The 24,922-nt window shown below is 49.1% G+C and overlaps 1 protein-coding gene across 3 annotated transcripts in view; it reads right to left on the bottom strand.

Moving 5' to 3' along the window:
• The window catches only part of ANKRD11 (ankyrin repeat domain containing 11), a 187,086-nt gene that overhangs the window by 32,878 nt on the left and 129,286 nt on the right, over positions 1 to 24,922 (bottom strand). The gene's annotated exons all lie outside the window — the stretch shown is intronic.

Raw genomic sequence — 24,922 nt, 5'->3', positions numbered from 1 at the left:
GGTGAGGCAGGGAAAGATATTCAGGCTATATAGGCAGTGGGCTTTTTCCCAAAAATTGGGGGAAAATACTATATTTGGGCTGCCTGTGACCGTCTTCAGTTTACTGCGTGTCTGCTGGGGGTAGTAGTCCTAATTAATACGCAGCTAAGCGTTACAGCAGGCTTGCGCAAAATTGTTTCCTGGATCTGCTGTCTGTTACATCAGCGCTGTCAATCCCGCCAGACGGAAACAGTATACATAATATTATACGCTGCCTACAGTATCTATCTGCTGGGGGTTGTAGTCCTAATTAATACACAGCTAAGCGTTACAGCAGGCTTGCGCAAAATTGTTTCCTGGATCTGCTGTCTGTTACATCAGCGCCGTCATCCCGCCAGAGGGAAACAGTATACATAATATTATACGCTGCCTACAGTATCTGTCTGCTGTATCAGCTCAGCATTTTAAAAAAATAGAAGCAAAATACTTAAGGCCTACTACTGGCCTTTGGCCACTTGACTGCTTCTGCGCTGTGAATTCCACTAGCTCAGTCATACGCACCTACGTCTCACTACAGGCGGGCGCAAAATTGTTTCCGGGCTCTGCTGTGCGTTCCGTAAGGGAAGTCAGCCTCCAACCAAAGGCCAATAAGCGGCACATTTAATTACAGCGTTCTGTTTCTGCACTACTGGTAATACAGCATGCTGAGGGGTAGGGGTAGGCCTAGAGGACGTGGACGCGGGCGAGGACGCGGAGGCCCAAGTCCGGGTGTGGGCACAGGCCGAGCTCCTGATCCAGGTGTATCGCAGCCGACTGCTGCAGGATTAGGAGAGAGGCACGTTTCTGGCGTCCCCACATTCATCTCACAATTAATGGGTCCACGCGGTAGACCTTTATTAGAAAATGAGCAGTCTGAGCAGGTCCTGTCGTGGATGGCAGAAAGTGCATCCAGCAATCTATCGACCACCCAGAATTCTGCGGCGTCCACTGCTGCAAATCTGAATCCTCTGGCTGCTGCTCCTCCTTCCTCCCAGCCTCCTCACTCCATTAAAATGACACATTCTGAGGAGCAGGCAGACTCCCAGGAACTGTTCTCGGGTCCCTGCCCAGAATGGCCAGCAATGGTTCCTCTCCCACCGGAGGAGTTTGTCGTGACCGATGCCCAACCTTTGGAAAGTTCCCGGGGTCCAGGGGATGAGGCTGGGGACTTCCGGCAACTGTCTCAAGAGCTTTCAGTGGGTGAGGAGGACGATGACGATGAGACACAGTTGTCTATCATCAGGTAGTAGTAATTGGAGTAAGTCCGAGGGAGGAGAGCACAGAGGATTCGGAGGAAGAGCAGAAGGACGATGAGGTGACTGACCCCACCTGGTTTGCTATGCCTACTGAGGACAGGTCTTCAGAGGGGGAGGCAAGGGCAGCAGCAGGGCAGGTTGGAAGAGGCAGTGCAGTGGTCAGGGGTAGAGGCAGGGCCAGACCGAATAATCCACCAACTGTTTCCCAAAGCGCCCCCTCGCGCCATGCCACCCTGCAGAGGCCGAGGTGCTCAAAGGTCAGGCAGTTTTTCACTGAGAGTGCAGACGACCGACGAACTGTGGTGTGCAACCTTTGTCGCGCCAAGATCAGTCGGGGAGCCACCACCACCAGCATGCGCAGACATATGATGGCCAAGCACCCCACAAGGTGGGACGAAGGCCGTTCACTGCCTCCGGTCTGCACCGCTGCCTCTCCCCCTGTGCCCCAACCTGCCACTGCGATCCAACCCCCCTCTCAGGACACAGGCACTACCGTCTCCTGGCCTGCACCCACACCCTCACCTCCGCTGTCCTCGGCCCCATCCACCAATGTCTCTCAGCGCACCGTCCAGCCGTCGCTAGCGCAAGTGTTGGAGCGCAAGCGCAAGTACGCCGCCACGCTCAAGCGTTAAACGTGCACATAGCCAAATTGATCAGCCTGGAGATGCTGCCGTATAGGGTTGTGGAAACGGAGGCTTTCAAAGGTATGATGGCAGCCGCGGCCCCGCGCTACTCAGTTCCCAGTCGCCACTACTTTTCCCGATGTGCCGTCCCAGCCCTGCACGACGTCTCCCGCAACATTGTACGCGCCCTCACCAACGCGGTTACTGCCAAGGTCCACTTAACAACGGACACGTGGACAAGCACAGGCGGGCAGGGCCACTATATCTCCCTGACGGCACATTGGGTGAATTTAGTGGAGGCTGGGACAGAGTCAGAGCCTGGGACCGCTCACGTCCTACCCACCCCCCGAATTGCGTGCCCCAGCTCGGTGGTGGTATCTGCGGCGGTGTATGCTTCCTCCACTAAACCACCCTCCTCCTCCTCCTACACAACCTCTGTCTCGCAATCAAGATGTGTCAGCAGCAGCACATCGCCAGCAGTCGGTGTCGCGCGGCGTGGCAGCACAGCGGTGGGCAAGCGTCAGCAGGCCGTGCTGAAACTACTCAGCTTAGGAGAGAAGAGGCACACGGCCCACGAACTGCTGCAGGGTCTGACAGAGCAGACCGACCGCTGGCTTGCGCCGCTGAGCCTCCAACCGGGCATGGTAGTGTGTGACAACAGCCGTAACCTGGTGGCGGCTCTGTAGCTCGGCAGCCTCACGCACGTGCCATGCCTGGCCCACGACTTTAATTTGGTGGTTCAGCGCTTTCTGAAAAGCTACCCACGCTTGTCATACCTGCTCAGAAAGGTGCTCCGGCTCTGCGCACATTTCCGCAAGTCCCACACGGACGCTGCCACCCTGCAACATCGGTTTCATCTGCCAGTGCACCGACTGCTGTGCGACGTGCCCACACGGTGGAACTCTATGCTCTACATGTTGGCCAGGCTCTATGAGCAGCGTAGAGCTATAGTGGAATACCAACTCCAACATGGGCGGCGCAGTGGGAGTCAGCCTCCTCAATTCTTTACAGAAGAGTGGGCTTGGTTGGCAGCCATCTGCCAGGTCCTTGGAAACTTTGAGGAGTCTACCCAGATGGTGAGCGGCGATGCTGCAATCATTAGCGTCACCATTCCTCTGCTATGCCTCTTGAGAAGTTCCCTGCAAACCATAAAGGCAGACGCTTTGCGCTCGGAAACAGAGGCGGGGGAAGACAGTATGTCGCTGGATAGTCAGAGCACCCTCCTGTCTATATCTCAGCGCGTTGAGGAGGAGGAGGAGGGGGAAGAGACAGCTTGGCCCACTGCTGAGGGTACCCATGCTGCTTGCCTGCCATCCTTTCAGCGTGTATGGCCTGAGGAGGATCCTGAAAGTGATCTTCCTAGTGAGGACAGCCATGTGTTGCGTACAGGTACCCTGGCACACATGGCTGACTTCATGTTAGGATGCCTTTCTTGTGACCCTCGCGTTACACGCATTCTGGCCATTACGGATTACTGGGTGTACACACTGTTCGACCCACGGTATAAGGAGAACCTTTCCACACTCATACCCGAAGAGGAAAGGGGTTCGAGAGTGATGCTATACCACAGGACCCTGGCGGACAAACTGATGGTAAAATTCCCATCCGAAAGCGCTGGTGGCCGAAGGCGCAGTTCCAAGGGCCAGGTAGCAGGGGAAGCGCGGAGATCAGGCAGCATGTACAGCACAGGCAGGGGAACACTCTCTAAGGCCTTTGACAGCTTTCTGGCTCCCCAACAAGACTGTCACCGCTCCCCAGTCACAGCTGAGTCGGCGGGAGCACTGTAAAAGGATGGTGAGGGAGTACGTAGCCGATCGCACGACCGTCCTCCGTGACGCCTCTGCCCCCTACTACTACTGGGTGTCAAAGCTGGACACGTGGCCTGAACTCGCGCTGTATGCCCTGGAGGTGCTTGCTTGTCCTGCGGCTAGCGTCTTGTCAGAGAGGGTGTTTAGTGCGGCTGGGGGAATCATCACAGATAAGCGTACCCGCCTGTCAACCGACAGTGCCGACAGGCTTACACTCATCAAGATGAACAAAGCCTGGATTTCCCCAGACTTCTCTTCTCCACCGGCGGACAGCAGCGATACCTAAGCAATACGTAGGCTGCACCCGCGGATGGAAGCATTGTTCTCTATCACCATCAAAAATGTGGACCTTTTAGCTTCATCAATCTGTGTATTATATTCCTCCTCCTCCTCCTCCTCCTCCTGCTCCTCCTCCTGAAACCTGACGTAATCACGCCGAACGGGCAATTTTTCTTAGGCCCACAAGGCTCAGTCATATAATTTTTGTAAACAATTTTTATACGTTTCACTGCTCATTAAAGCGTTGAAACTTTCACCTGAACCAATTTTTATTTTTACTGGGCTGCCTCCAGGCCTAGTTACAAATTAAGCCACATTAACCAAAGCGATTAATGGGTTTCACCTGCCCTCTTGGTTGGGCATGGGCAATTTTTCTGAGGTACATTAGTACTGTTGGTACACCAATTTTTTGGGGCCCTCGCCTACAGTGTAATCCAATTAATTTTTTGCCCACCTGCATTAAAGCTGACGTTACCTCAGCTGTGATGGGCAATGCAATGGGATATATTTATGTACCGCCAGTGACTTCCTGGCACCCACCCATGCTGTCGGTCCACACGGAGTTGTAACTGCATGTGTCCACTTCTAAAGAACCCCAGTCTGACTGGGGCATGCAGTGTAGGCCCAAGCCCACCTGCATTAAACATGACATTACCTCAGCTGTGATGGGCAATGCAATGGGATATATTTATGTACCGCCAGTGACTTCCTGGCACCCACCCATGCTGTCGGTCCACACGGAGTTGTAACTGCATGTGTCCACTTCTAAAGAACCCCAGTGTGACTGGGGCATGCAGTGTGGGCCGAAGCCCACCTGCATTTAATCGGACGTTACCTCAGCTGTGATGGGCACTGCAATGGGATACATTAATGTACAGCCGGTAGGTTCCAGGGAGCCACCCATTGCGGAGTTGTACCTGGCTGTGACTATTTATAAAAAACCGCGGTCTGACTGGGGCATGCAGACACCTTGACAGAATGAATAGTGTGTGGCACATAGGTTCCCCATTGCTATGCCCACGTGTGCAGCTCCTGATGGCGGTAGCACAGGATTATATTTCTCATTGCTTCTGTACAGCATTGTGGGCTATCGCCCCGCCCCTTTTAAAGAGGGTCGCTGCCTAGCCGTGCCAACCCTCTGCAGTGTGTGCCTGCGGTTCCTCCTCATGGCAGACGCACTTATAAATAGACATGAAGGTGGTGTGGCTATGAGGCCAGCATGTGGCATGAGTGCAGATGAAGTCTGCGCAAGGACACTTTGGTGTGCGTTGTGGACACTGCATCGTGCGGGGGGGGGGGGGGGGGGGGGGGGTTGGGCAGCATGTAACCCAGGAGAAGTGGCAGCGGAGTGTCATGCAGGCAGTGATTGTGCTTTGTTGGAGGTAGTGTGGTGCTTAGCTAAGGTATGCATTGCTAATGATGGCTTTTTAGAAGTAAAAGTTGTTGGGAGGGGGGGGGGCCCCACTCTTGCCGCTATTGTGGCTTAAAGGGGTTGTCTCGCGAAAGCAAGTGGGGTTAAGCACTTCTGTATGGCCATATTAATGCACTTTGTAATATACATCGTGCATTAAATATGAGCCATACAGAAGTTATTCACTTACCTTTCCTGCGCTGGCGTCCCCGTCTCCATGGCTCCGTCTAACTTCAGCGTCTAATCGCCCGATTAGACGCGCTTGCGCAGAAGGGTCTTCTGCCTTCGGCTCGGAAGCGGTGTTCTGGCTCCGCCTCTTCTACGCGTCATCGTGTAGCTCCGCCCCGTCACGTGTGCCGATTCCAGCCAATCAGGAGGCTGGAATCGGCACACATGATGGGGCGGAGCTACGCGTTGACGTGTAGAAGGGGTCGGAGCCAGAACGCCGCTGCTGCCGGGCAGACCCGAAGGCAGAAGTCCCTTCTGCGCAAGCGCGTCTAATCGGGCGATTAGACGCTGAAGTTAGACGGAGCCATGGAGACGAGGACGCCAGCGCAGGAAAGGTAAGTGAATAACTTCTGTATGGCTCATATTTAATGCACGATGTATATTACAAAGTGCATTAATATGGCCATACAGAAGTGCTTAACCCCACTTGCTTTCGCGAGACAACCCCTTTAATAGTGGGACCTGGGAACTTGAGATGCAGCCCAACATGTAACCCCTCGCCTGCCCTATCCGTTGCTGTGTCGTTCCCATCACTTTCTTGAATTGCCCAGATTTTCACAAATGGAAACCTTAGCGAGCATCGGCGATATACAAAAATGCTCGGGTCGCCCATTGACTTCAATGGGGTTCGTTACTTGAAACAAACCCTCGAGCATTGCGAAAATTTCGTCCCGAGTAACGAGCACCCGAGCATTTTGGTGCTCGCTCATCTCTACAATATACAGATTTTCAGGCCCAACTTCAATGTCGTTTTTACCAGCAACTCAACCACACTGAATACAGCTATACTCCATCTCTCCCAGTGTTTGTATATGCAACAGATTTAAGGGAACCTGTCAAAATGTCCATGCTGCCCGAGCCAGGAAGGAGGATGTACTTGGAGGGCATGTCTGTCTTCTTCTGAAGTGCTGTGGCAGGGAGGGGGTCGGCGCAGCCCCCCATGACTCCAAGCTCCAGTTGGAGGGGATCTTCAAAGCAGGTTCATTCTGTAACACCACAGCATCCCAGATAAGACCTACATACCCGTAATGTACATACCTGTCCCGGGGTTTGGATAGTATGAACGTGGCAATAGGTTTCTTTTGATCACTACTAGGAGGACAGATGTAACGAAGCAGGAGTGCAGAATCCTGCCATACCAAATTATCATTCGCAGGCTGTTATGACACATAGGTCTGCAGAGAAGCTGCAGACAGACAATAGTGGGAAATATTTAGGCCATATGCAAAAGTTGCTATTTTTCACTCCAGATACATTGTGACCAAATAAAGTTTGCTGGTGAAGGCGGAGCGTCTTTAAGCATTGGGTTTCCCTACAAGGAGAGTTGTCCTGCACTTCAGAAGAGATCGCCCCTCAGTTTGACAAGGACCATGCCAAAGACATGCACTACATTTGCCGTATTTGCAAATTACAAAAAGCGAGCTATGCCAAAAGTAGTGACACGTTACGAGTGACAATGACGGGTATAACTGTTACTAGTGACACAAATCCAGCTATATAAGCAAATTCTATTGAACTGATAAAAGGTTTCCATAATTCTTATAGGTTATGCAAACTACATGCAAAGTGTGCTGCGCCTCTCCATCTACCAGATCAGCAGCTCTACTGGTGCCGCACATGAGCGCAACTTGTATGTGCGTGGAATGCATGCATATCGGTGGATATTACTGTAATTTTTCTGCCCCCCTCCCATGTTCATTGACGTGCAGCAAACACACCAATTGAAATGACCAACGCCGGTCTCTCACGACCTGATTTGGCTTGCAGAATACGCGATAGTCACCTGCACAGACAATCCGTAATATTCCGCATTTATTTACCCCACTCCCACAATGAATATGATTGGACAGGGATTGCGATTTCTGCTTGCGGAAATTAAAATCGCAGAGAGTTCTATTTTCTTGCAGATTCCAATAGAAGCCGTTTGATTTGCGGCCCATCCGCAATTGACATTAAGGATAACGCAAGTACCCGTGACCTATTGCCTAGCGATGGCGTGGGAAAACCAGTTATTTGAAGAAGAAAATAAACAAAAAAAACCCCCAAAACAACGAGATCTGTACTGCGCGTGACCAACAGCAAAGCCGCCAGGTCCATCTGCAATACAGATTTAAACAGGTACGCAAAGACACCGGCCGGGGACAGGGATGAATTCCACATGCGGAATCCAACCAGTCCATGTGAGACCCCCCTTAGTTCCAGTGTTCTTTTACCAGCGGAATTTACGGTTTTGCGCACACCTCCCATTGACTTCCATGGGGACCTTTGGTGCAGGTTCTGTTTTTTTTTTTCTTTGCATGACCGAAATGTGCAGGCAAAATACAGAAATATGACTGCGCAAATACGTCCGGGTGAAGCCGGCTCTATAGAAGACATGAGAAAACACAAAGCAGCTGAGATACTATAAAACTAAGAAATGGTTTCAGAAACCTGTACTTATTATAAATACCGTATATACCGGCGTATAAGGTGACGGGGCGTATAAGACGACCCCCCAACTTTCACCTTATACGCTGGGAATACAGCGGAGCAAAAAAAAAAAAAAAAAAAATCATTACTCACCTTCCCCGGCGTTCTGCGGCGCTGCTGCAGGATGTCGCTCCCTCCTGGTCCCCAGCAGAGCATTGCTTTCTGGACGCAGGGCTTGAAATCCCCGCCTCCAGAAAACACACGTGCCTTCAGCCAATCACAGCCATTCAATGATGTCATTGAATGGCTGAGATTGGCTGACGGCGTGTGTTAGCTAATCACAGTATTAGCTTTCTGGAGGCGGGGATTTCAAGCCCTGCGTCCAGAAAGCAATGCTCTGCCAGGGACCAGGAGGGAGCGACAGCCTGCAGCAGCGCCGCAGAACACCGGGGGAGGTGAGTAATGATTTTTTTTTTTTGACACTCTTTTTTTTGTATTACCGGCGTATAAGACGACCCCCCGACTTCAGAGCAGATTTTTTCAGGGTTCAAAAGTAGTCTTATACGCCAGTATATACAGTATATATTTTAAAAGGAACATCATTTTTTTTTTGGGGGAGGAACACACAAAGTTGGCTGAGAAGGGTTACTATGTGCATGCAGCAACGGAGCGCCCGGTGAGCATCACACGCCGCCCCCGGACTATATTCCCTGACCTTTGAGCCCCACAATGTAGTTTACGCGATCGATTGTCATGTCCGTTTCCCTTTAAGCAGTCAGCAAAGTGCTATTAGCTACATAGAGGAGACATGGGAACTACATAAGAGCAGAGTAGACGGACCATGTGGTCTTTTCTACGGTCCGTTTTCGGTTTTATTTCTCTTAGGCCACCCGCAGACAGGTGTTTTTCTACAGCGTTCAGCGCAGCACTAAACGCTGTACAACACTCCCACTGATTTCAATGTGGCTGCTCACAAGGGCTGAAAACGCCGCATCAACAACACTGCGGTTTGACAGCTGCCGCAAACGTGGCATAACTTGGTACCACACTTTTGGCAGCACTAAACTCCCTAGCTACAAAACCACCCTCACCTTGCAGGTAATGTCGCTGTCCCCGGCGGTGCTCTTGGGACTTGTCAGCCTTCAGAGGAACATTTGCTGAAAACAGAGATTCTAAATCCCCGCCTCCAGCGAGAGATTGCTCTGACTGGCCGAGTCGGCTAAGTGGCAGCCAGCTGAGCCAATCAGAGCCGGAGCTGGATGTGCCGAATCACAGCCATTTATTCAGCGCCTCAAACGCTGTACAAGGCTCCCATTTATTTCAATGGGGCTGCTCACACAAGCGTCAAAACACAGCGTTTCCAACGCTGCACTTTGACAGTGATGCATGTTCCATCTTTGGGCGTTTCCCTGCGTTGCCCATTGAAATGAATGGGCAGCTGTTTCAGCGTTGCTGCAAACACGGTACAACTTGGTGACACGTTTTGGGCAGCGCTAAACACAAGCGCTAGCTGCACGACAAAAGAAAAAAAAAAAAGGGGGATTCTCACCTGGCAGGTGTCATCAGGGTCCTCCGGCGCCGACTCCTGCCTACTTGTCACGCCGACAGAGCATCTTCAGCTAGAGACAGAGATTGAATTCCCCGCCTCCAGCTAGAGATTGCTCTGATTGGCTTAGACGGATGTGAGTGACCGCCCTCTCAGCCAGCACTAAATGCACCAATCACAGCCATTCATTCAGTGCTGGCTGTGATTGGTGCTGCGATATGTCAATAAGCCGACTCAGCCAATCAGAGCAATCTCTTGCTAGAGGCGGGGGATTTTCAATCGCCGTAGTTAGGAAAAGAAGCCCTGCCAGCTTGACAAGGACCTGGGGGCCTGGGGACACCGATGACACCTTCCAGTTGAGTATTGATTTTTTTTCTTTCCAGCATCCTTGGCTGTGTTTTCAGCTGTGCCGAAAACGCAGCCAAAACGCTTGCGTAACGCATGCCAGCGCTGATGAAACCGTGCCCAGTCTGCAGTAAACGCCAGTGTGAGGGAGGCCTTAGAATAGACTTATGCTTATCCCAAAAGCAGCTTGAAATCTCCCTTCTCTCCTCCAGTAACATATAGGTTTCCTTCATGCCCACCCTCTCTCGTCATACAAATTAAGTTCTGCAAGTCTTTCCTGAGGGCTCATGTCCTTTTGATAGAATTTAAAAAAAAAAAAAAAAATATCGCACGGGTCTCTGCTGCCAGAAGAAAGAAGATCCGGCTGCCACGGAGGGGAAGACTCACTGTGTCCGAACAGGTGCGGGCCCGAATTTCCCCGTGGACATGAGACCTGATAGTTTTGTTTTAGAGACCTTCCACCAGTGTTTTAATCCGTCTCTAGACTCGTTCTAGTTTATCAACGTCTTTCCGTATGTGAGCTCTCCAGAACTGAACACCGTATTCTAGATGTGATTGAGCTCACAATCTCCCACTATTGGCCAACATAGACTGGTATCTACACAGCCGAGCATCCTACTGGCATTTTCCTACTGGCTGACCACACTGTGGATTCACTTTTAGTCTTTCAGAAGTCAGAACCCTTAAGGCCCAATGTCCATGGGCGAGATTGATTTGCAGAACCCGCATGTGCCACCTACATTCGAAATCCGCAAATAGGCATGCATGGGTGCCCGCAAAGCAATTTATGCATGCAGATTTGTTTTGTGGACTTTTGTTCCCGAAAACAAGTCACAGCATACTAAATGTTTTTGCGGATCCCACAGGGACGGCTTCCATTAAAGTCAATGGAAGCAGTCAGACCTGTGGCATGCCCGCAGCTGACACTACAGAAGTGCCGTGGCTCCCGTGGGAAATGTGCATGTCCAGCGGCGAGCTGCGAGTCCATGTGCAATACAGCGAACCTAGAAATGGCAGGATCCACGCGGACGCTGGGGAAATGCAGGTCAATAGGGCTCGTGGGCAGGGCTGGATTCCTTGCACGGAATCTGACCCACACGTGGACGAGGTCTTAATGCTCCTCTTCTGAAGTCCTGGATAATAGAACAGCCAGTATGACATTCAGCCCGAGGATTTCTTCTCCAAGTGGATTTTCTTTTACATTTGGAGACCTTGACCTGCAGTTCCCATTACTTTGACCATTTACACCACCAGGAGTGTCAACCCAACTGCAGACTGCCATCAGCAAACAGACACACTTTGCTGTTTAAGCCTTCTCCAGTGTCTTAAAAGGGTCGGACACTTGTGGCCACCTCTTGTAACGCACCCGTCACCAACAATATTCTGATATCTATTAAAGGACATCTGCCCCTGTATTTTGCCTATGCAGCTTATTACATACAATGCGCCACTAACAGATGAAGCTTTTACACCATTATCGTAGCCAGGCATTAAACTCCGAGACAAAAGTATTTTCTTCATCTGATTACAGGCTAGCAAAGCCTTTGAAAAAGTAACAATTTATTATCTTACAAAGCTCTTGACTAACATTTTGGAATTTCGTGCAGAAACTAAATTGAGACAAATCGTTAGTTCTAAGATGCCCCACAAGATCAACTCCACAATCACTACTTGCAGCCTTGACCGTATTCACAATAGGTCCCTCATCTCCTGACTGCCATTTTGAAAACCTCTCGCCTCCTTCAGGACATCCAAATCTGTCCTAAATCAAACACCTCTAATGGTTGAATCACCATCAAGAACAGTTCTTCTCGTCTATTCCAGTAACTGCAGTAGCCCCATCTCCCCATGTCGGGCGCTCACGCATGTGTGAAAGCTAGCAGATCCACTGATCGAGGCACACAACGAGTATAGCGCGGCTGCAGGAGCCAGGGGGAGGCGCTAATCAGGTTGAACTGGGAGAGGAAGGTACGGGACTCTGTGACTCAGCAAACAATAGCGCCCACCCAGAGGATTTGAAACTAAAGATTTGCATATCTGACGCGCAATTCTAGAAGTTTTGGGGATAATACAGAATGCAGCCATTTACTAAGAACGCGTCGCTGGTGGTGTTCACAAGAGGAAGAGCATCTTGCCAGCAGTTTAATAGCCAAAAAAATGGTGACAGGCTCCCTTTAAGTGTGTGTAGAGAGGGGGAGGATTTAATATTTGTCTTTATCGTAAGGGACTAGAGCACACAAAGAAGAAAATACCTCCCATCTGTCAACTCCCAAGAAGTTATCAATGGTAACTCTATCCCTCCCAAGTATCTGCCAGCTGTCCACAACAGCCGGGCTACCCAAGGTTCTCCATTCTTAATCTGTGGCGGGCGGAGGAGAAATGTAACCTTACTATGAACACGCTCCCCGCAGTCTGACAGTCACAGGGAAACAACAGGACGTCTACTCACGAAGGAGCCGCTCTAGACTACTCCGTGCCCCATCAGCCCCATTACATGGTGCGCCCCATCAGCCCCATTACATGGTGCGCCCCATCAGCTCCATTACATGGTGCGCCCCATCAGCCCTATTACATGGTGCGCCCCATCAGCCCTATTACATGGTGCGCCCCATCAGCCACATTACATGGTGCGCCCCATCAGCCACATTACATGGCGCGCCTCATAAAGAAGGATGTTTAGAATTCATCTGTGCTTGTTGCAAATATCTGATGGTCTAAAGGCCGCATGCACACGGCCGGGTCAGACTCCGGCTGCAAGACATCGCTACAAAATCCAACCCTGTGCCAGCCAGTGACTCCCGTGTACCTAACTGATGCACTGCGCATGTGCCGTCTGGTGCCCCATGTGTGCAGTGCAGGGAATGACACTAATCTACAGAGATTTCAAAATAGACTTCTGAGAATCGCCGTGGGACGGACGGCTTCTATTGACTGCAATGGAAGCTGTCCGTGAGAGTCTCGCACAAAAATAGAGCATGCTGCGATTCTTAGTCCGCAAACAAAAATCGCCATCGATTTCTGCTAGTGTGCGTGAAGAATCATTTTACATTGCATGCCATGGACGGACATTGCTGCGGAACTGCCTGGCCGCAAATTCCGCAGCAAAAATCCGGCCGTGTGCATTGGGCCTCAAGAGGAGAAATCTACCTTCTTATTGCACCATGAGGAGAACCCGGCACTGACAGCCCATGTGTGTGACACTTAAGATCTATACGAGTGGAAGGGGTTTACTGGAAATTTTTCCCTGCAAGGTTTGCACAGCTGCAGAATTTTGCAGGTGGAAAAAGGTCAAGACCCCCCCCCCCCCCCCCCCAAAAAAAAAAATTAATGAGAGGAACACCGGATGCAATTGGGGTTCATTCACTGCAGCTCTATCACATAAGTTACTAAAAGGGAAGGGGGGGGGGGGGGGACAATCCAACACCACACAAAAGCACACAGAACCTCCCAGTTCTAGAGTCTCACATGACCCATCTCAGCCAGTCAGCAGCTCTGAGAAGGACCCCATGACATTGCAGCGCTCCTCAGGACAGGAATCTCCAAATGCACATCATAATCATTTTTTTCAGAGCAGCTGACTGGCTGATCTGTGTCATGTGATTGCCAGAAAGCGCTTTCCTTTCAAGCACATATGGAAACGGATTGGGGGGCTCCTTGTTTGTAGCCAAAGTAGTAAAAGCTACTGCAGGGGTGCGTTCACATTTTGCATAATTGCAGCAAATTTTAAGGCAGATTTTAGTGCAGATCTGCAGCAAATTTCACCCATTCAATTCACATTTAATCTGCGTCAAAATCTGAGAAGATCTGCAACCTAAACTACATTGGTGTAATTAATCAGAAAGATCATCTACTGTAAAATAATTCCAAACAGAGTAACATGTTGTACAGATGACTCAGTGATTGGACCAATACTCCAACCTACGGACCACTTAATTGGGTAAGCAGGGTCAGGTGTCTTGTCTACTGACAGACAGAGCGATGCTATTGGGCAGCTCTTTGCCGGCACATTGCTGTAACAGACTATTGGCTATAATGTGGTCTGGGCGATCAGAGGAAAGCTGCATGTGTGCCGACATACAAGCCCATTACCAAGGCCCGTGAATTGGAGGTTACTCCTCGAATTTGTCAGATGGGATCTATCAACTAGTCTGGGCAATCCTGGTTTATAGGACTATCTCCGTGCCTCTAATTTAGTGACAAATCTAGACTTCAAGACCCCCCATACTCACTTCTCCAGATCCACCGTGGGGGTCTCGCCCAGCGATCCGCTGCACATGTCAAGCTGGCGGTGACACGGATTCTCGCGGTACTTCTGCTGTGCTCAAAGCGGAAGTATCGCAAGATGGATGGCTTCCATTGACTGCAATGGAAGCCATTAGCGCGATTTTCCGCATAGAGTAGAACATGCTGCGATTCTCCCCCTGCAGGCGGAAAATCACCGTTGATTCCCACTTGTGGGCAGGGGAGAATCGTTTACCACAGCACGTCTATGGATGGACATTGCTGCGGAATTCACAATTCTCTCGTGTGAAGTAGGATATAAAACTTCTCTGCATACATGGTCAGTTACTTGTATCCATTGGTGACTGTTCTGACTCTTACTACTACATATGTATTCTCTTACTCTGACTTTATTATATTTATGTATTCTGTACAGCGCCATTTCTCCGGTCCTCACGTTAATGTGCTATTGGACCAAGGATGTTTTGCTTTGGGCCTCCTGTCTGGCTCTACTACGAGAAGGGAGACTGTGCCGAGCGTTCTGTAACACGCAGAGCCATTCCTGTGTCTGTTAATCACACACCGAACAGGGAAGTGAAAGGAGGAAGGAGCGCGGCAGATGTAGCAGCGGGACGTGATGCAACATAAACAGGATGACCAGACACCGAGCTCCACTCCCCGCACCGCTTTCACTTCAAAAGGTTTCTCAATTTCCAGGTTAATAGTAAAAAAAAACAAGAAACCAAAGATTGCTGATGAATAGGCAAGGGAGGGAGAATCTTAACTACAACATAGCCGCAAAACCCTGAGGTTGGGGTGGGAAAAAACTCCTTTCAGGCTGGGTTCACACGGGGCGGATTTGCCGCGGAATTTCGCCGCAGCAAATCCGCATGCGGCCACTAATCCTGGGATTGGCCAGCCATGTGGACAAGATTTCTCAGAAATCTCGTCCACACGGGACGGCAAATCCGCTGACGCTAAGCCAGCAGAAGCCACCGCTGCAGCACGGATTTACCGACCACAGCATGTCCATTTTTTTCCCCCACTGCGGCCGCGCTCTCCTCTATGGGATCGCCGGCCAAAGCAGAAGTGTGAGCGGCCGGGCCGCTTCAAAGCCGCCGCTGCGACTCTCCCGGCAGAAGTTTTGCCGTTTTCTGCTGAAGGCCAAACCGCGAGATTTCCACTGAGAATCCGCCCTGTGAGAACCCAGCCTAAAAGTGCTGCCCTAACAGCCGGCTCCCACTGCTGGATAGCGCAAGCTCTCTTATGATCTCGCGCAATCCACATGATGTTAGGGTACGTCCTGGAACGGGAAGTGGTTAAAAAGGAGCCACCATGTGACCACTGCAGCCAACAACAGGCTGCCATGGTCATGTGCCCTACTACTAGCACCACCGCTCAGCAGCGGGAGCCATGATGCCAGGAGTATGGCACACAATCTTAACCCCTCAATGACACTGCCCCCCCTCCCTTTTTTTCATTTTAGTCTTTTCCTCCTCCATTTAAAAAAATCATAACTTCTTTATTGATCCATTGACGTCGCTGCATGAAGGCTTGTTTTTTTGTGGAACGAGTCGTAGTTTTCAATGGTGCTGTGTAAAGTACCATATAATGGGCTGAAAAGCTTTTAAAAAATTCTAAGTGAAGTAAAATGAAAAAAAAAACGACATTCTGCCATCTTTTAGTGCGTCTTGTTTCTACGGCGCACAAACTGCAACAAAAACGACATGATAACTTTATTCTATGGGTCGGTACGATTACTACGATACCAAACTTGTATAGTTTTTTTTACTGTACTATTTTTTTTCAAAGACATTTATTTTTTTTAAAAATAATTTTCTGCGGTCGTCTTGTGCGCTCAATAACTTATTTTTCCGTCGACGTAGTTGAGCGAGGGCTCATTTTTTGCGGGATGTCCTGTAGTTTCCATTAGTACCAATTCAGAATACATACGATTTTTGATTGCTTTTTATTGTGTTTTTTCTGGGAGACAGGGTAACTGAAAAAGTGCATTTGTGGCGTTCATTTTTCCACTTTACTTTAAAGTCCCCCTGGGAGACTACAACCAGCGCGATGCTTTGATCGCTCCTGCAATATGACGTAATTCTATAGCATTACAACATACTGCCATTTGACAGGCATTCTGTCAAGCCACCCCACGGGGATGGCTTGATAGGCAGTCTGCTAAGGCAGCCCTGGGGACTTTCGAAAGGCCTCCAGCTGCCATGACACCTGCACAGCTTCCCCTATGACACCTGCACAGCTTCCCCGATCCCACCGCGGGGGGGCCATGCGGGACCCCCAAACATCGTTTGGGGGATTTAAATGCCGCTGTCAGCATTGACAGCGGCATTTAAAGGGTTAGTAGCTGCAATCGGCCAAACGGCCAATCGCGGCTATTGCCTGCGGGTATCAGCTGTAGTAAACAGCTGACGCCCGCACTGTATGAAGAGAGGTTGCCCTAAGACCTCTCTGCATACATACCCCAACGCTCCAGGACGTAAATGTACGTCCTGGAGCAGGAAGGGGTTAAAAGCCACTGACCGGCAGCAGTGGTCACTAACAGTATGCGGCCCAAACAGATGTAGCAAAGTTTAAATTGACTTATGGAGTTAAGAATGTGTTCTGTGCCAGTATATTTGCCCTTTCGAAGAGGTTGCGTTAAGAGAAGCATTTAAGCCAACTTGTTGCAGAAAGTTACTGCAATCAAGTAAAACTTTGCTACTTCTGCACATAAAGACCATCGGGGCATCAGTGGAGAACAAGAGGAAAAGGGAGGGTACTTTTTGTTTTACACAAATAGCAATTTATTCCTCCACAAAAGTTAGGCAATCCCAATAAATATATATTAACCCTTTAGTGACGAAGCCCGTTTGCACCTTAGTGACAAAGCAAAATTTAAGAAATCTGACGTGTCACTTTAACATAGAATAACTCCATAATGGCTCCAACCCAGTAGCGATAGGTTTTCTTGCGATGCGAGAGTGAGCAGCGTTAAGAAAGTTATTGGATATTGGCGATCACGTGACTGTAGACCGCTCACCACAATCCTCAGTCACTGCTCCAGGCTCTGCACTACTTTAAGTAGCCAGGAGCAAGGGGATTTTAAAACTTCCCGTGCCCTCCCCAGCTTCTGTGCTTGCGTCTGCCACTTTGCCGACGGGCTCATGCGCCGAAGTTGGGGATAGGTCCGCATGCGCCAAAGTTGGGGATAGGTCCGCGGATAAAGATCCCCCCTCAGGGGACATCGCCAGAGGCCTTGGCCAAGTAATTTCACCTTGAATCAGATCAGTGACGAAAAGTATAATTTTTTTTTACTTTTACGTGATCGCCTTTATCCATTGAAAAGTAGAGATCACGTGACCAGGAACCTTGTACCGCCCCCCTCTCCCCCGTTGGGATCTCCAGTCTCTCGGGGATGTTTGGTAGCCAGTAGCAGGAATCATTTAAATTACCCGGGCAATCCGCGGCTTTTGCGCATGTGTCCGCCATTTTGGCAACGGGCATAGTGAGTAGAAGCCGGGGTAAGGTCTGCAGATAAATCCAGGAGCCTTAAATACGCAATTTCATCCTCTCAGATTAAACTTTGTCTTTTTAAACTTTTTTTTTCTCCTTACACTTTTTTTATAAACTTTTATTTTACTTTACATGATCGCCGTTCTCCATTGGATAACAGTGATCATGTGACAGGGAATTGCATACAGTGGCTCCCGTCATGTGTAGCAGGAAGCAGGGGGATTTTAAATCTTTCAGGTCGCGCATGCGCAGAAGACGACGTAAGGTCCCAGAAGGACCAGATCACTGTGGTACATTGTGAAGGATAGGCGTGAGTATTTTCACCTCCCCTCAAGGATCCAATTCAATAACCAGGAGCCAGGAGATTTCAAATTTTCCGTGACGATCTGGTCTTCTGGACATGCGTCATTTTTCCTTTGGTGCGCATGCGCAGAAAACACTGAAGGTCCTTTTCTGACCATATCGACGCGGGACATCGCAGAGGACGTGGGTGAGTACTTTCACCTCTCCTCATGGATGCGATTCAGAAGGGGAGCTGAAACTAACTTTTTGTCCACTTTTTATTTACTTTCATGCGATTGGTGCCAAAGAATGGATAGCGCCGATTGCATGACTGGGGGTTGGATATCCCGGCCTCCCCATGACAGCTCCAGGTTGTCAGCTACCTCCAGCAGTCGTTAGCATAGAGCTGCCACGTCCACAGCCAACGTGGCTTTAATTCTCAGAGGAATCATGTTTTTACGTCCCTGAGGATAAAGCCCACTTAGCTGGGACGTAAAAAGGCAATGTGGCTGTCACTAAGGGGGTTAAAGCGATCTTCCGATGCCAGGATTAAAAGGTGTCCTGGGACTGGAGGGGACAGTTATTACCTTCTGTGCCAAAGCCCCTCCGAACCACCGCCAGTATCGGCTCCCTGTTTTCACTGTCAAAAATGGCCGACAATCTTCAGACTACCCAATCACCACGGTGCAATGGTACTGGCTAAACTACCAAAGTCCTAAACTCTGAGCGGCCGGCGCTGCTCATGTGATCAGTGCTGACCAACCAGAGAGCAGCGCAGTGTTCATTAGGTAGTTAGGACCTTGCATGGGCCACCCTGGACAGCCTAAAATACGGCCTGGAACTGGCGGCCCAAACAGACAATGGCAGGAGGCATCATACCCAACCCATTTTATAGAGGGTGGCTTTAATCCGGATGTTACCAGTTACTGCTGGAAATGTAGATATTATAATACATAAGCCATTATTATACCTGCATGGAACTGCTCTTCTACCAACAAGACACACGCAGTTTGTTTATCCACATAACCAGAACGTTCCCGATAACCATATTATAAACTAAACGGTCCGGATCAGACTTCGCCCGTTAGGTCAGATACTCTTATAGCAACTGGTTAAAGGCTTACAGCTGAATGGGAATGTGATCAATACTCTGCCCAGAAGACAATGCGGCCCCCACACGGCTGCTCCGGTCTGCACAGGTCCATTAGGCTGATTCAATTAAAATGCCTTCCTAAAGATAGAAACTGCTGTAATCGACTTGATGGAGTATGGCAGCGAGCAGACGGTCTGTGGCGCAGGCTTTATGATGCCCTCATGGCAGCTTCTCGCCAAGCGCAGGCCATTATCCCAGGATGTGGAATCACCCTACTAGACGGCAGCTTACATTTGCATAAAAAGAGAAAGTAAAAGCATAAGAGAATCTTCACCTCCGTCGGCTTCACTGTCATTCACTCACACACACACACACACACACACACAATATATATATATATTACATACACACATTTTTTTTCGTATCGTGGTTATTGTACCGATCAGCAGAAAAAATGCATTGTGTCATTTATGCTGCAGGATGGATGGTGTAAAAAAAATATATATATATAAACAAATAATTGCAGAATTCATGTGTTTTCTCTACTCAAAAGAAAAAAAGTTTTACAATACATTATATGCTTCTAAAAATGATACCAATAAAAACTAATCGTTCGCCACATAAAAACAAGCCCTTATACAGCCGCCGGAAGGGGAAAAAAATAAAAGTTATGGCTTTTGAAAAGTAGAGATTAAAATCCCCAAAAAATTGTTGCGTTTTTTGTGGCCAAAATAGGCCATGTTCTTAAGGAGTTAAATGGCATTACATTATACTGCGGGAGCGATCAAGTTCTTGTCCCCCATGGGGACTAGAAAAGAAAAAAAGTAGAGATGAGCGAGCGTACTCGGATAAGCACTACTCGCTCGAGTAATTTGCTTTATCCGAGTATCGCTGTGCTCGGGTCTGAAGATTCGGGTGCCGGCACGGAGCGGGGAGCTGCAGGGGAGAGCGGGGAGGAACGGAGGGGAGATCTTTCTCTCCCGCCCGCTCTCCCCTGCTCCCCCGCTGCGACTCACCTGTCAGCCGCAGCGGCACCCGAATCTTCAGACCCGAGCACAGCGATAGTCGGATAAAGCAAATTACTCGAGCGAGTAGTGCTTATCAGAGTTCGCTCGCTCATCTCTAAAAAAAAAGTTAAAATTTGCTTTAAAAGTTAATTGCTCAAAAGAATAAAACGTAACAAAAAAAAACAAAAAAACAAAACTTTCCCCCATACTTAAAAAAATAAATAAAACTAACCCTCCCCCAAAAAACTAAAAAAAAAAACACAAACCTATTTGTATTGCTATGTCCATAAGTTAGATCTATCAAAGTACCGCATTATTTACCTCGCACGATGATCAAAAAAAAAAAAAAAAAAAAAAGATTTCTTTTTTTTTTTGCTTAACCAGTCTATAACCCCTTAATGCCACGGGGCATAACTGTACATCCTGGCTGGGTGGTACTTAACACAACAGAATGTCCAGTTAAACCCTGTGGATAGCGCACTATCTGGCAGAGAGAGTCGGCTGTCACTGATAGCTAGCCTCCTCCTCTAACAGCGGGCGTACATCAGGACAGGACTCCCTCTAACAGCGGGCGTACATCAGGACAGGACTCCCTCTAACAGCGGGCGTACATCAGGACAGGACTCCCTCTAACAGCGGGCGTACATCAGGACAGGACTCCCTCTAACAGCGGGCGTACATCAGGACAGGACTCCCTCTAACAGCGGGCGTACATCAGGACAGGACTCCCTCTAACAGCGGGCGTACATCAGGACAGGACTCCCTCTAACAGCGGGCGTACATCAGGACAGGACTCCCTCTAACAGCGGGCGTACATCAGGACAGGACTCCCTCTAACAGCGGGCGTACATCAGGACAGGACTCCCTCTAACAGCGGGCGTACATCAGGACAGGACTCCCTCTAACAGCGGGCGTACATCAGGACAGGACTCCCTCTAACAGCGGGCGTACATCAGGACAGGACTCCCTCTAACAGCGGGCGTACATCAGGACAGGACTCCCTCTAACAGCGGGCGTACATCAGGACAGGACTCCCTCTAACAGCGGGCGTACATCAGGACAGGACTCCCTCTAACAGCGGGCGTACATCAGGACAGGACTCCCTCTAACAGCGGGCGTACATCAGGACAGGACTCCCTCTAACAGCGGGCGTACATCAGGACAGGACTCCCTCTAACAGCGGGCGTACATCAGGACAGGACTCCCTCTAACAGCGGGCGTACATCAGGACAGGACTCCCTCTAACAGCGGGCGTACATCAGGACAGGACTCCCTCTAACAGCGGGCGTACATCAGGACAGGACTCCCTCTAACAGCCTGCGTACATCAGGACAGGACTCCCTCTAACAGCGGGCGTACATCAGGACAGGACTCCCTCTAACAGCGGGCGTACATCAGGACAGGACTCCCTCTAACAGCGGGCGTACATCAGGACAGGACTCCCTCTAACAGCGGGCGTACATCAGGACAGGACTCCCTCTAACAGCCGGCGTACATCAGGACAGGACTCCCTCTAACAGCGGGCGTACATCAGGACAGGACTCCCTCTAACAGCGGGCGTACATCAGGACAGGACTCCCGACTCTCGCGATGTAATTGTGGAGAGCCCGTTGGGTTGCCATGGCATCAGGATATAGGCGTATCTGCATTGCCAGTGTCTATGATGACTATAACAAGTGATAAGGCATTGCAGGACAGAAGTCCTGCAATGCTTTATCATAGAGGTGCTATAGTGCACGTTCCCTACAGGGACACAGTGTAGAAAATGAGAAAAAAAAAATTCAATACAGTGTCAAAATAAAAACACTTGTGCTTTTTCCTCTTAGTATATAAAAAAAAAAAATTGTAAAAATTTACATCCCACATATTTGGTGTTGTCGTATCCATAACGACTCGCACAACAAATTGAACACACGTTTTAACCTGCACAGCAAAAGGCAGCGCTCCACCCATGTAAAAAAAATCATTATAGGACTTTGAATGCAGCAATTTAGGAAAACAAATTTCGAAAAAAGAAAAAAAAGGGGGGGGGGGCTTATTGCGGAAAAGTGGAGTTTTGTGCGCATGGAACGAGAATATCGTTCGTGTAAATAAGTCCCGACACGTGTCATTGATTAGGGATACTTTGGCCATTGAATTCCATTGTAAAAAGCATATTAGTTTTTTTGCACATTAATTTGTACAGGAAGGTGCAGCAGACGGCTTCCCTGCGCAGTAAAGCAACACAGCGGCCAAGTAAAAGGCGCACTTTTAGCGCCCACTGGGTGAACGGGACATCTAGATGCATCTGCAGGAGCCGCCGAACAGAGCCTTTGTTACAATGCCGTCCATTAAGAATCTTGGGTATTCTGATAATGATCTACTGCTCTAGAAGAGAAGTCTGTAGTCACACGGGGTATTTGGGGTGCAACAAATATCTGCATGCGGTTTTGGCTGCAGTTTTGATAATACCGGCAACGGCATCAAAAAACAAGGCAAAAACTGCACATCGTTTTGCCGGTGAGGGTTTGGTGTGATCTTCCCCACACCCGAATCGCCTTGTGTGAATGGCAGCTTTTGGCTCTGTTCTAGCGCATCCATAACTCTTCATGCAGATGCCATTTGCTCCTAGGGTTCATTCACATGGGGCGTAAATGGAGACCGTTTCATGCCCCCAATACGGAGAGAACAGAACTTAGTTTTTGTTCACTTATGTTTTGCACGTGATTTTCAGTCGAGTGTATTAAAAAAAAAAAATAAAATAAATAAAAAAAAAAAAGCTTTTCTGTTAGCATGAAAAATGCAATGTTCTCTTATATGTAAAGAAAAAAAAAATACACCCCGCATCGCATGTGAAATGCACAATCTTTTGACCCATGAATACAATGCACATTCACGGTCAGATATCAGTCTGTGTGCGCCCGTGTGATTCAGCCCTAAATCTCAGCATAGAATACAGGTAACTATTCTTCCTACTTCCAGCAATTAAAGAGGGAGCGCATTATCAAAAAATGATAGTGTGTATGGAGTTCCTAAGCTAAACATATTTCCCATGTCTTCTCCATTGCAGAAAGAAACCGGAAAATGATTTTTCCTCCACTTGGCCGCCGCCGAGTCCCGCAGTAGTGTGACACCTCCTGCTCTCAGTAGCCCTCCCGCCATCATCACAGGAAGGGTTATAATGAAAGGTAACCCCTCTATTATAAAGCTGGAGGCAGATGGCGCCATCCACCACCGACAGGTGCTGACCCTCCAGTCACAGAGTGCGCCCTACAACACTCCCCCATAGAAGTCCTTCGGACTACAGGCTCCTACGGTCCATGGAGCTGCTGTAAAGCATAACTCTGAATGCTATTAACAGCGGCTCACGCACAATACATCGCATGCAGAGGGGGAAAAAAATTACATTCAAAATAAAATCAGATTAGAAAACAAAATATTACGTATCAGTATCTGGTTTTGGGTTGTTAAAAAAATTTTAAAAAAATCGCCCCTTCCCATTTCCTAGCCTTTATGGCCGTATAGGGGACACCAGTCGGATCATTCCCCTCGACATTGAGCCACATAACGGCCACGTGAGGGTCACCTGTCCCCAGGGCCACAACAGCAGGGTGTCATCAATGTATGGAGTGCTGACACGACTACAGCAAGATAATGAGACCCGCAGCAGGACCATCAGTGAGACGTCCTCCGCTCATTGTCATGCAGCGAAGACCCAGGATATCCACTCCGACTGCCGCGAGCACAAACCTGCGAGGAATCTGCAATATACAGGGACTGCTGGGAATCTAGATCCTGCCCCGACAGTGACCGTGACTTCCCACCGCACGGGAGTGGGGTGGGGGGGTATGTATGCTGCAGGATCATTGACGTTGCCATCCATCTGCCTGATGGCTCTGTAAACGTGGGACAGACTTTGAAGGGAATTCGTCATTTTGTGGCCTTTTAAAGGAACACAACAAGGACTGGAAGAGGAATCACCGCAAAACAGACTGCCTTCCAACACCAAATCTACTGTTTCACAAAGATAAGTGGCATCTACTGAATAGTCAGAGCTTCGGGAGTAACAAGGACATTTCCTTAGCCATGGGGGGAGCTGTCTTTATAGGGGTCTCCCGTACAAGCATTGGCTGACAGATCTGCTGACACTGACAACGATTTCCACAATCGCTGCCTCTCCTGGGTAGGTGTGTACACACATCATATTGGGTTTAATCCCCATTAGGCCAGAATACCCGAGTCATCATGGAACAAGTGTTCAGTTACTGCTTCCTTGCTGATTGGACCGGAGACTGTGCAGTGCAGCATAGGAAGTCAGGGCAAGGAAGTGCAGGACAGTGAACTACTGGCAGAATGCTAGGCTTGCTACATGCCCCCTGCAAGAAAGTGAATTGCAAACAGCAGAAAAATGTGGAAGGCCACCTGGAATTCAGAGCTTACAGACATGAAACAGGATGTAAACAGCAGCAAATGAGCAGGTAAGGAGAACCAGGTGTATATTTTAGAAAGTGTTGAAAACTCAATACGCTTTAAGACATGGAGGTAGGGAACACTCCTCTGTCCACCGAGTATTTCAAAGCAGTTGATTACAGTTAGCAGGCACAATAGCAACTACCTGATCATATCAGACACGGCATTAATGAGATAACCAGACTGTTACAGAAGGATTTTTTTTTTGCCCACTGGCCATATAACTAATGTTTGCACAGCTACCACTGATACGGGGCAATTAATTATATGACATCAGTAAAAGGACAGGTGCTTTACAATGAATACAACCGCTACCAAAAATCCCAACATTCTCAGAACCGTCTTTCTGATTCCATTATCACAAAGTACATTTCGGTTTATCATCAGCCTTACACAACATACAAGCGAATACTATATTGCTGTGCATAAGA

The sequence above is a fragment of the Eleutherodactylus coqui genome, chromosome 11, assembly GCF_035609145.1.
Source record: "Eleutherodactylus coqui strain aEleCoq1 chromosome 11, aEleCoq1.hap1, whole genome shotgun sequence".
NCBI classification, from domain to species: Eukaryota; Metazoa; Chordata; class Amphibia; order Anura; family Eleutherodactylidae; genus Eleutherodactylus; species Eleutherodactylus coqui.
The sequence above is the reverse complement of the archived record's forward strand: the minus strand, read 5'-3'. Positions and strand labels throughout refer to the sequence as shown.